This window comes from Citrus clementina, unplaced genomic scaffold (genome assembly GCF_000493195.1).
Source record: "Citrus clementina cultivar Clemenules unplaced genomic scaffold, Citrus_clementina_v1.0 scaffold_5, whole genome shotgun sequence".
Taxonomy (NCBI): domain Eukaryota; kingdom Viridiplantae; phylum Streptophyta; class Magnoliopsida; order Sapindales; family Rutaceae; genus Citrus; species Citrus x clementina.
This window is the reverse complement of record NW_006262201.1, coordinates 645,609-659,542: the sequence shown is the minus strand read 5'-3', so window position 1 is coordinate 659,542 and position 13,934 is coordinate 645,609. Positions and strand designations below refer to the sequence as shown.

The 13,934-nt window shown below is 31.6% G+C and overlaps 1 pseudogene; it reads right to left on the bottom strand.

Moving 5' to 3' along the window:
* Positions 1 to 1,502: 1,502 nt before the first annotated feature.
* LOC18040250 lies at positions 1,503 to 6,288 on the bottom strand (annotated as a pseudogene).
* Positions 6,289 to 13,934: the final 7,646 nt, after the last annotated feature.

Genomic DNA, 13,934 nt, shown 5'->3' with positions numbered 1-13,934 from the left:
TTCATTTTTGTTTTCTTGGAAACTGAATCCTGAAAATGACCAGCACTCCACCCAAGTTTTCTCAAGACACTCATTGATTCCTCAGAACACCCAACTACGGTGGACCCAATCAAAGTCTATTGTATTGTTGAATGAAAGTATGAAATCTTAACAACTAGTTCAGGCCAACAGAAACAACATCAGACATTGTGATTAACCATCTTCCTCAACTAACTCAGCGATCAAATGTCTAATTCTGTAAACATATAAGCTATTTCTTCTTTCCATCAATTAAACCCCAAAGTAGAACTCCCACTATAAGTATCCCCTTCTTTAAATTGGTTCCTTTTTTCTTTCTTTAATACCTTTTAAGCAGGTTTTGTTCCTTCTTACATTAGCAAATAACTAACATAAACATCTATATCTCTAAGCAAAAAAAACATTTGCTCACAAAATAAAAAACCATTGCAATAGGAAATGACAGATGCCCAGTTGAAATAGAGGCTTCATCTCTCACCCATTCTTGTCACATAGCAGGAGTCAATGGAAAAATCTCATTCATGGCTTCCCTAGCTTGTCTCAATTTCTCTATCTCACCCATTTTTCTCAAAACCTTTATTTACTGAAAAAAAAAAGATAAAAACCATTTTTATCACAACCCAAGAAAGAACAAGCAAACGGTTATCCACAAAATCACTCAATAAATATGTGTATTGAAGTTACTTGAACATAGGTGTCGTAATTGGAGGGTTCATTGGATAGCTGATACTCTAGGGTTTGAAGCTCCATGTTCTGTTTTGCTTCATCTTCTGAGTCAGAGTCCGAGTCTGAGTCAGAGGCATCGCTCGAGTCCGAAGAGTTGGCTGTTGTTGTTGGTTTAGGGTTGTTCTTGACGTCGGGCATGGCCGTGTCTCCATCTTCTTCTTCTTCTTCTGGGATTGTTGCTAGGGTTTTCTCTTCGGGTTCCATCTTTTGAACCCTTTCTTAATTTGTTTCTCTCTTTCAGCCACTAATGGTTTTTTAATTTTATGCAATTTTTTTTAACGAGGCAATGATACATGTCTGGACTCTGGAGTGGTAAAATTTTTGTTTATATCCCTCGATTTTGATTAAAAATACAAATAAATGCATTTATTTTTGGTCAAATTAAAGAACGCCCCACACACACACTACACATACATAAGCATTTGTATCAGTGTATCATTGTGACAATCACTCTAATTTTCCCCTTTATTTCTCCCCTCTCCTAATTTATTATATGCCCATTGACAATCACTCAATGGGCATTTGTATCAGTGTATCATTGCGACAATACTCTAATTTTCCCCTTTATTTCTCCCCTCTCCTAATTTATTATATGCCCATTGAATAATGGAGTAAAGTAGAAGAAAAATTAACTGTATGATTTTTTTTTCAAATTTTGTGACAATTTGAACATTATTTTTGTTAAGTTAAGTTGTGCATCAACATAAAATAAGGGTTCAATTTATGGGTGAGTCTATATGAACCCCTAATTTTACTCATCAAACCCATAAATTCATTAAAAATTTTATACAAAATTCCCATTCAAATTGCAGCCAAGCATGGCATATGTCCTGAATGATTCTGTTTTTAGGAAAGGAAGATATCAACTAATCCAAAATGCAGTAAAGAGCAGTTTAACTAAATATGCATTGGAATCAGACTTGAAAGAACATTAACAGATACAGATATCTAAAATAACATCTAATTATCAGAAATTAAGATGTATGATTTCAGGTGTTTACAAATAAGACCAGTTAAACAAACAAGATGGAAACAACAAGGTACGTTGTTAAGCAGTTAATATTCATTAAAGAAGCAGGATGAAAGAAATTTACCTCTGAACCTGTCCTTGTAAATCTTTTACTGTAGCATCTCTTGTCGATGGATCTAGCTTCATTAATATGACCCAATTCAATTTCCACAGATATATAACTTTGCCAGGCTTCCAACATTGTACCACTGCATTAAGAGAAGCACAAGTTATCCGAAAATATATAGATATAAAGAAATTTTGCTATGTATGCACTGGCAAAAATTAAAATTGGTGAACCTGATCTTAAGTAGCCTCTCCCAGACACTACGAGCTGAAACCGTATCTTTTCCCATAGTTTGTTCAAGACGTGCCCAATAAGCATACAAACGCAGCAAACCATTGTTATTTTTCATCTGTTCTGACAAGTAATCTGATGCACGCTGTAAGGAAGAGAAGACATTGTTGTTTATGGACATTTACAACCTCCAAATCCCGGAAAGCTAACAAATTTAACTGGTATCATAAAGACAGACAGGTTACTCATTTATGAGCACAAACTTGGAAGACAGCTATAAATCCTGTACCAAGGTTAGACTATCAAGAGTTGAACATCGTGTGAAGACTTAAATCCACAAATTCTTGAAGACATCTTCTCTAAGTCAGAAAGCATCCCATAGGAATTGACTTTTTTGCCCTACCAATGATGATGGTAGCACTAGTCAGCTCTATGACTGGCCAAGAAAGTCCTCAATGATAAACATGATCCAAGAAATAAAAGCAATGGATTGAAATCTACCATGCAAAACAAGCAATCTAGAAGTACCAATGCTTCAGTGCAGTGCCTTCTACTTGATTTGTAACAAAATTTTGACAAGGAAAGTTAAAACTTCACTTAAAAGCACCAAAGAAGAGGACCCCACAACATTGGACACAAATATAGCTGTTGGAGCCCACTCAACAGAAACCCAGAATTCCAATGGTATATATGCCAGACACAATGTTATACCTGATGCTGGCGTAAGACCAATATGCCACAATTGCAGGCCAAAGTACTTGATAGCCATACACAAAACAACATATGTCTTGAATCTTAAAGGTATCATCTAGCAACTAGCTCCATCCAGTAATCCACAATAGAGCATTTCTTGGGTATGATTTGGGAAGCTTCAATTTCTTGATATTAAGGAGTATAACCAATTTTAATATTGAATAGCCAACAGTATAAGTTTACAAACCTGAAGGGTTTCCGTTATCAATGAATAATCCAAGGCGCCCTCAACTTCACCGGAGAATAAAATTCTCCACCTCAAACCATCTATTCAAGTAAGGAATAGATCTAGGTACTCAAACAAAAAAGAACCAGTTAACAAAAAAATGCATGATGAATCAGAAGTAGATATATACCAAATCATACAGCTCAAGAAACCAAGGTATGTACAGAAGACATAAGATTATATCTCTACCTCCTCAAAGGTTGAAAAAGTACATAGTAGTGACTTCTCAAAGACCTGAAATTAGTAATGGAAAATTTGATGAAATAATAGGAGAATCCCGTATATATGTAATAGGGGCAGAATGAAATTAAGATTTGAGTTTGCGCAATTTGTTGCTATTAATATAATTAGAACAATCTTTTATAAATTTAAAAAAATACAAAGACATTTGTAAAGAAAATAAGTACAGGACATTTAAACAACCCAGTTATTAAAACACTATGAAAGTGCAAAAGGAGCAGGAGCACCAAGAAAACACTTTTTGGAGCATTCCAACAACCACCGCGGTATTTAATATGCTTTAATTTGTCAGCACAGGTGAATTTGCCCACTAAATCTCTCTGATTCATGTTTGCTTCTGTACAGATGTGTAAATGCTAAAGCAAAAAATACTCTTCAAGGGAAGTATATTGCAATTTTAGGGGAGGAGAAAAACAAAAAAAAACACTAGGGAATGCTTCTCCTCAGTTACTCCCACAATCAAGTGCTTGCCAAGAAATTTGCCTAGGAAGCTGATCATTTCTTTAACTTCAAACAATCAAAATCAATTACATTCAGGAAACTTGATTAAGCTCAGAATGAATACATTCAGGAAAATTGATTAAGCTCAGAATGAAGGGTAACAATTAAACCTACAGTGGATATCTCCTCCTCAGAAACACGGCCATGTTCCAGAGAAAGCAAAGATCGTACCCAAAGTTTTCCTACCCAGGGACAATTTTTTGTAGCCCTGGAATAAACATCTCTCACAACATTACCAACCTGAAGAGGAGAGTCGATTAGTATACAAATAGCTGCAACAGAAGAAGTAAAATAGAAAATAGAAGGATAAACCTTTAATGTTTTGTCAAGATAACGAGTATAATCAAGCCAGAGATCACTTGATACAGGAAAGTCGGTAATAGCCCGTTCATAAAGAAGTTGAACTCTACCAGGATCTCCAGAAGATTGCTCATACTTCAAGTATATCTACAACAATAACAGATTAATATAATAATATTAAACTTGAAAGCACAAAATAGAAAAAGGAGAAGAAGGAAGATAATGACACTGCATGCCCCCCCCCCCAAGAGTAAAAAGAGCAGACATTATTATTATTATTATTTGACAATGCAGATATTAATTATTTATTACTTATTATTATTACTATTATTTGCTAAGAAACAATAGATAATATTTAAAGTGCACATATTAATTGTTAGCTACACAAAAGCAAAATAATAATGCCATAAGAAGAAATCCCCCCAAAAAAATATTCATATTAATAAAATTTTTAGGGCTGGATTTCACTTACTATAAAAAGCTATCAAATGACGATAGTAAAGTCATCTGCCATGTATTGTTGAAATTTCTCTGAGTCAGATAAATCCTGCCTAGAAATCTGCTCTTCAACATGAGCTCGTGCATTACACATCTCCAATGCCTTTTGGTATGCTGCGGCAACATTAGAAGAAATCCCATCTACATTACTAGATTCAACATCAAGAACAGCCCCCTGTTTGAGCTCCCAAGATTTGTAGGCAAGAAGAGTTGCACTTGAGTTAGCAAGGGGAACAGACAACTGGCGATGAAATATACTTCGAATCCGCAGAACCTGTTTTTCCTTTTCCTGCAAAACAAGCAGCAAGGGTCTTGGAATGCTTGTCATGTGCTAGGGTTGGAAACACCCCCCCCAGCAAAAAAAAAAAAAACCTTCCCTTTTTCTTTCTATAGATGGGAATAAACTCGTTATTTAAGCCCAAAAAAAAGTAAAATAAATTAAAATATTTCACATTCAAGTTAATCTTATCAATCCTACTAAATATAGCTAGCTCAAATTCTCTGTACAATTCCCATATTTCACTGCCTTCTAAAACATGCAGACCAGCAGCAGTAATAGCCGCTCAAATAGATTCCTTGCCTTTGAAGTGCCATTGGGTAAACATTCGCGTATAGATGGATCATATTCTTGCACAAATTTTAAATAATCACACCAAAGAGGGACAGACTGCATCAGAAAAAAGGGTATTCAGCTGCCTTCACTTTCAATGAACTACTATGATGAAAATCTCCACATATGAAACTAACAACTCTTCTGTGCTCTTATGCCATCATCAAGGACTTTATTTACCACAAAAGATATGGAAACAGATGATATAACAATTGAACTTTCATATAAATGAAAATGCTGCTCTTCAGCCTCTGTAAAATTATTTCTTTCGTTGAAAATGATTCAGAAACTAAAATTTATGTATCTACCAAGAAGAGTTTTTTTCCCCCTCTTTTATGCATCATGAACTGTTAGCACCTCTTGGTAATAAAATCAAAACAAAGTGAATCAAGCTTACGACTAGTACGCTTTACTCCAATGCTTCAATTTCATAAAATATTTCTCCAAAAAAAATGAATCATAAATTCATGCAGAGCGTTAATTCAAATTCTGTAAGCATAAAGAGAACAAACCAGATAATCAGAAACTCCTCTTCCGTAAATCTTCTCAATTCCCGAAAGAGCCTCAGGCTTACAAATTAAAGCCAAGTATCAGCAAGAAACCAATTATGTAATTATCAACGTATACATTAAGCTTTAGGTCACAGCTATGTAAAACCATAAAAAAGGATGAAATCTTAACAATAGGTGACGCCAACAGCAACAGCTTCAGACATTGTGATTAATTATCTTCCTCAACTAACTCAGTGATCAATTGTTTAATTCTGTAAACATATAAACTATTTCTTCTTCCCATCAATTAAACCCCAAAGCAGAACTCCCGCTATGAGTATCCCCTTCTTCAAATTGGTTCCTTTTTTCTTTCTTTAATACCTTTTAAGCAGTTTTTGTTCCTTTTTACATTAGCAAATAACTAACATAAACATCTATATCTCTAAGCGAAAAAAAAAGTATTTGTTCACAAAATCAAAAACCACTGTAAAAAGGAAATGACAGATACCCGGTTGAAATAGAGGCTTCATCTCTCGCAAATTCTTGCCACATAGCAGGAGTCAAAGGAAAAATCTCATTCATGGCTTCTCTAGCTTGTCTCAACATCCATCCATACATACATAATTTATCAGTATTATAAAATTTTCATATCTACTAAAATATTACACACATTATTGAGGTTTTAATTATATATATGTAAATAATATTATATATCAATATTATAAAATATACGTATCTACCAATATTTTATACATTTACATTATTAAAGCTCTAAATATATTTAAAATTTTATAAATAAAATATTGTGTCTATATTCATCTTTTTAAAGAATAAAAAAAAATTCTCTAATATTTAAGTTTTGATGACAAGAATCTATAAATTATTTTAAAATAAAAAATATAATCGAGTCATTGATCGGGTAAATGGGTCAAGAATTTTAACCCTAACCCGACACGGAAAAAAATCGTGTTGACCCGGACCCGACCGATTTAATAATCGTGTTAAATTTGACGACCCATACCCATTTATTAGTGTCGTGTTCGTGTCGAATAATTGGATCGTGTCAAATTTTACCAGCTCTAACTATGACATTGGATGATTCATAGAAGTTGTTGATTCGATGCTTGTAAACAATGCTTTTGGTTCTAAAGGACTTCGTGGATGGGGAGAATGCCATACGCCCATACCTCTAATGTCTTGTCAGGACCATAAACAAGTTGGTGATGGTGACACCGGGCCAAATACTAGTGGGATAGGGGCGTACTCTCTTGCGCCTGTCTTAACAAAAGAACTTCAGTCCATGGTCATGGAATCTGTAATTCTTGCAACACTGAAATGAATGTCAGCAGAGGAATGCAAGTTTTTCGGGTCCTATTTACTGGGCTCATAATTGAGAAGAAGTATGGCTTACCTAAGCTAATTGAGTACATTTGGAGATCCATAGTGTCAGGTGAGTTAAAAATCTTCTTGGCATATTTGTCTTACGTGATCCAGCTTAATCTTAGATATTGGTTCAAGAAATGTTTGTTGGAAGAATTGGCTCTACTACAAGGCAGTTTTTTAATCTTGTTACCTGTCCAGATTTAAATCAAACTTCTTCTTTATATCAGCATAAATGAAAGTATTAGATTAAGGTTGTGAAAGTATATCAAGTATGCAAATGTTGACGCAAGGTAGTGAGAGGAGAGTTAGTGAAATGGAAAGGGATAAACCTTAGCCTAGAAAAAAGGTTGACATGCTTAAGTAACCGGACTCATTCTTTACCTTTGGAAAAATCATCTCCTTTGACTGGAATAGGAATTTGAAGGCTCAACCAAATTGATTTGATTTAAATTTTTGACTCATGAAAGGTGGCATGATACAGATTCATGCACGTAGCTTTTGTATGTCCAACTAAAATCATAACCATGTGATTAGAATAATAATGTTATCTATCATATATAACTTATGAAGTAGTCATGCCAAAAAGCGGCTGTAATAAATAAGCATTTTTTAGTTGCATATGCATGATTGTGTATCTGTAATTTGTTACTATGACCTGCAGCATTGATATATTTCAATTATTTTGTGGATTCCCATAGATTTGCTCCATGGAGTATGAAAAGTCTATTGAAGATTTTGTTTTTGTTATTTAATATTTGTTGTTCTTTAATTTGGGATGCAGGAAGTGAGGCAGAGGAGGAAGGTGATGCAACAGAATAATGCTTCAAAGTCTTGTAGCAAGCTTTCCCGTTTGATTGACTTAGTATTCATTTTATAGCTACCCAGTTGGTTACAAAGATGATCTTTTAATGCCAAAGCCAACAATTGGTTACAAAGATGATCTTTGTTAAAAATGTATGCAGATATCTGTATTCCTCTACCTTGTCATATGACTCATATCTATCAGCGGCTCTTGATTGTTTATTTTCCGAGTAATTAGCACTTTTGTTGTTGCTTGTATAACTTTTTGCCGGCCATTATTTTTTTCAATTTTTGTGTCATGCTTTCATAATGTAAAACTCGACTTGATCATGATCGCAAAATTTGATATTTATTTTTATGGTGCATCATCAATAAGGTATACATTTGAAAAACGCCGTTAAAAAAAAAATGTTACGATAGCAAAAATTCAGAATTTGTTATTTTTACATAAGTTTAATGAAGAATTATTATAATTATTTACATTTATACTAAAAAAAATTGATGTAAATATTCTAAAATTTAAGGTTCTATATTTTATATTTTGCTAAGTACTAATAAATATTATTTCCAAACATATAATTGAAATTAACCACCAAAAAAATAATATAGTATAGCATAATATAGTGTATGTATAATTAAAAATTAATATAGTACAATGTAGAACCAAACGTTGTATAGTATTAATATAATACAGTGTTAATGCAATACAGCATAATATAATACACTTATATTAAAATAATGCAATACAACATAATACAATAGTTAACTTTTTTGCGCAAAACAATTTCAAGAACAAATGCGATGAACATCCAATTCTTTGTGTATTGGTCTATAGTCTAAATCCGTTGTCATGAAATTCATCATTTGATTTAGGTGAAATTACAATTATGTATTTTTTATAATTCAAAACTCACTGCTTCAAGCCTAGTTTGGTTTCTAGTTGTTTTAGAAACATGTCTGGCAGTTTTTCTTTTAAAACACGAGAATTTCTTTTACTTTATTTTATTTTTTTAAGTGAAAATAAGTTTGTGAAGTTTCGATCAAATCTGAATTATTGGAAGTTCTTAGTCTTTTATTTACATATATTGCCGATGAAGCTTTTTCCAAACCAAGAATATCATATAGAACACAAACAAATAATTTGCTAATGATATTTTTAATCTCTATATTCTATTATTGGAACTCTAATGAGTGAATGAACAGTGTTAAACATATTACAGATTCAAATAAAAATTGTGAATGTTGAAGATAAATAGAAGGTGAAGACAAATGTGTCATATTTGCGATATTTTTAAGAGATGTAGTGAGTATAAAAAGGATTTTTGAATTTTTATGATGGCCTTAATAAGTAGAGGAATTTAAAAAGTGATTTAATGAGTTCAAATAGTTCTCCCCTTTATTTATATGAAAGAAGTGAGAAAGTTTGTGCATCACACAATTAAATTAGACTAAAATTTAAAAATATTTATAACAACCTACTTACACCCTACTGATTTTGAGATGGAACTATTTTAACTTGTTTTAACATTTTTTTTAACTTCAACAATTAATAAAAGGTTAATACAAGAGAAAGTGCTACATTTTGGTTGACTCCTCCTTCTACATTTGCTAAGCCATTAACCATAATAATGAAGAATATTAACAAAGTGAGTTTGATTGATACAAAAGTGTACTGTTTCTTTGAGTTAACAAATATGCAACATGATTCAGAAGTGGCCAATGTGTTTCTCACCATACAATTAAAAAAGGAATAGTGGAACAAATTAATTAATTTTCAGCAACAAAAAAAAATTAAGATTAACATATGATATGCCTGCATTCAAGTTTATATAATCTTATTTTCAGTCTCTTGGGACATGATCAATTCTTGTTCTCTCTTATTAAATTGTACTCGCATTTTTCTTTTAAAAGTCAAAAGTATTCTCAAAATTAATTTTCGATATATGGTGGATGTTGTTACTTTTAATTTGTGATGGCCACGTATAAAGAAACCAAATGATATTTGCTAATTTGTGAGATGGGATACAAGCATTTGATGACATTGGGCAAGCTTTTACAGCGTCAATATCCGGAAAAAAGTGAAATCAAATCATAGGAATTAAAAATTTTAAAAAATTATCTTTTTTCATACATTGATTGAATTTCATTCTCAAATGAAAATTATGACAAGTTAAATAAATTAATCACCACAATTAGTAAATATTAGAACCTCAAGTTAACTTAGTGAATTAATAACCTAATAACGCTACATTTTCAATTGAAATTAATAAGTCTTACGAATTCATCTTACATAATCCGGTGCTAGTGACTCCTTTACAAATGATTACATGTTTGCTTCGCTAGTTAATTAATAAAGTGAAAACAAAAGCAAATAGAGCCCCACACCACTAATTTTGCGAACAACCAAACCGCACCGTCTCCTTTTAAAAAAGAGGGAAAAAAAGAGTTCGACGCGATGGGAATATGAATATAACATTACATTACAAATTGGCATTGTTTATTGTAAAAAAATGTCGTGCACAGTGCACTTATAGTAATAAGAAGAGAGATTAAAATCTTTTAATTTAACTTGCTTTTATAAGTAGAAGAATTGATAAACTATCTTCAAACTTTTGAAATGAACCTGAAGAGACGGTCAGAGAAGAATGATTAATTAACGCAGAAGAATTATATTCATGACATTTAAGATTAAAAAAAGGGTTCATTGCTTTCGCGTTTTCTATGAAGTAGTGCCTAATTAATCATGTTAAGCTAAGGCAAAGATTCTTGGTTCGGCTTTTATTTAATTTAGTATGTAAAGCAAATGCATCATCATGAGCTCCACTAATTTTATATTTATAGTGGGCTCTGATTTTTCTTTTCACTTTTGTTTTGCTTAATGGGAAATGGATAGTGATACCCTAAAAAAAAATAATGTTTTAATATTTTAAAAAAGATATATAATTCCTATTTTTGTTAATAAATTCCATTTATTTTAATAATAAATTTATTTTTAATTTATAATTATTATTATATCCCGATAATAAATAAATAAATATATTAATTTAAGACATGTCATCAATGACATGTATAATAAAACCAACAACTTTTTATTTAAAACTTAAAATTAAGATATAATTATCTTTTATCCAAATTATTCACTTTAAATTATGAATATATCCTTCCCAATGTTAAGATGATAAAAAATGATGAATAATAGATAAAAATAAAATCAAATTTATTTTCTTCCAAGGCAAATTAGGCAAAATGAGATGTTAAACATGCTTGTATATGAATGAAAGGCAATTGAGCAAATGGGAAGTAAAATTGGAGGGCTCACTCTTTTAAATTAAATATATTAATTTATTTATTATAGGGACATGATAGTAAATGTAAATTAAAGATTATGTTACTACTGAAATAAACAGATTTTACTAATAAAAAGGAGATTATATATCTTTTTTAAAATGTTTAGAGGTTTCATATCCCTTTTCTAGAATATTAAAGTGTTCATTGTCCTTTTCTCTTGCTTAATTGTTTTTTGATTTGCTGGTTCCTTCGCAATCACAAACTCATTGTGCTAATTCACTTTCTCATTTGCTTTAATTTCCATAAACTCATAATTCAGTTTCTTTCTTTGCCCAAATTTTTTTTAAAAAAAATGTCAATCATCCAAGAGCAATCTTTACAGCATCCGTTGAGTTACTGTTCAATAAGTTAGTTTTAGTGGGGATTAGGTTGCTTGATCTAATGGATATGAATCAAGGGCATTACTAAAGACGATAACTTAAATAAAAGAGCATAAATATATTTGTAAATAGATGTCATATTTATGCCATTTAGACATTAATAAAACGACATTACACCACTCTTTTTGTAGCCCTATTTCTCAAAATGAATTTCATCTAATAATATCTATTTCTTTTATGCATCAAATATCCAATACATTATTTTTTTTATTTTTTTACAATAACAATATATTAATTCGTGGCAAGCTTGCAACATTAAGGAATATTCAGATTTACTTTTGTCGATGCACAATACAAGCAAACAAAGAAGCGTTTCATTATATCCTAGAGACATATTTGCTTAACTCATGTGCATTCACTCAATTGGTGGGGTAAATAATGTCTGAAGGAAAGTGATATTTGTAACGTACCTTGAATTATATATTAATTTTCTACAGTTTACCTTTTTTCATCATATTAAAGTTCCACTATTTTTATTGCTATTCTTTATATTTGCCATTCTACACAAATACATATCCCAACATATTAGTTATACTTCTTACAAATTTTTTAAATATCAATAATTAATATCATTATTTAATCATTTAGAAAAACCTGATTATTAATGATTAGTTTGTCTCTCAATTAAAACTAGGCACATTGTAAATATGTGAACTCTAATCAAATCTTGATACTTGTAATATATATGAGCCATATCTAAAAAAGTAAGTTTTAATTTCTACTTCCATTTTTTTAATTCCAGGTCGATGTACATTATCTATGCATGTACTGAATAGGAAGCAACACCTAAAGGTAGATTCTTTTTGCTGGACACTGATTTTTTTATTTTCTACTTTTTCCAGTTATTCAATGGATGGTTGGTCCCCCCCCCCCCCCCCCCCCCCCCATGTCCAGTTCGTCAAGCAGACAAGACAAGCACAATTATCGATGGTGGTGGGGACTGCCTCTGGCTTTTGCTTCCACTTTCGTGTAATAAAGTGAAGTTAATTTGCTCAATTATCGGTGGCGGGATTTTTTTTGTTTTCACATTAGAGTTATTTCAGTTGGGTCTATATCACTGATAACATATTAATCGTCTTATTATTTTATTAAGTATATATATTTAATAAATGAGTCGAACTTATGTTCAGCTAAAATTTTGTTATAATTTATTTTGACACGACAATAATTTAATATGATGATAGAAATTACCATTATGATTATAAAAAATTATAGTGTACTTTTAAGTCTTTGATATAGCATGGAAATTAATTCAATAAATAAAGTAATCATATAGCAAAAGGAGAGAGAGAGAGAAACGTTTTTTTTAATTTTATTTTAACTTGGTTTATGAGTTTGAAGACTTGTAAAGGGAAGGTTCGTATAATATCATTATTCAATTATTTAGAAACACCTGAGTATTAATGATTAATTTATCTCTCGGTTAAAACTTAAAACTAGACGCATGTGTATATGTGAACTCTATTCTACTTAAATATTGATACTTGTATTATATATGAGCCATAACTAAAAAACGTAAGTTTCAATTTCTACTTCCATTTTGTAGATGTTCGGTAGATGTGCATATCAACACATAAAGATGGATTCTTTTTGCGGGACACTGTTTTTTATTTTTTACTTTTTCCAGTTATTCAATGGATGCTTGGTCCACCCATGTCCAGTTCGTCAAGCAGACAAGACAAGCACAAGCGCGTGAAGCTTGCTAAATTATTGATGGTGGTGGGGGCTGTTTTTGGCTTTTTGCTTTCACCTTCGTGTAATAAAGTGAAGCTTGCTGAATTATTGGTGGCAGGACTTTTTTTGTTTCACATTAGAGTTATGGAGCAGGCTAAGTGTAACTTGACTCTGCAACTTACAGATTCTGCTTTAGCCAGCTACCAAACAAAAGCATTTATAGACTTCTCCGTTGAGTTATTTCACTATCCTTTTTTTCATTTTTTTATTCTTTATGTTAGTACTTGTAGTCGGTCCCACAAAAGAATATTGTATTATTTGTTATCGGTCCCACAAAAGAAAAATTAGATGAGGGAACGCGTTTTCTGTCGACCCTTCTTTAATTTACTATTTATAATCGATCCCATAAAAGAATATTTTATTATTTATTATCGGTCTCACGAAAGAAAATTTTGATGAGGGAACGCGTTTTCTATCGTTCCTTCGTCCCGTTGAGATGAAATACCAAACAAATATTGCTAATTTGTGAGATGAGATACAAGTATTTGATGACATTTAGCAAGTTTTTTACTGTCTTTTTCGCAACGTCAAAAAGTAAAAGAGAGTGAAATCAATAATAACTTAATAACGATACATTTTCAACGAAATTAAAAAGTTTTACAAAAAATTGTAAATACT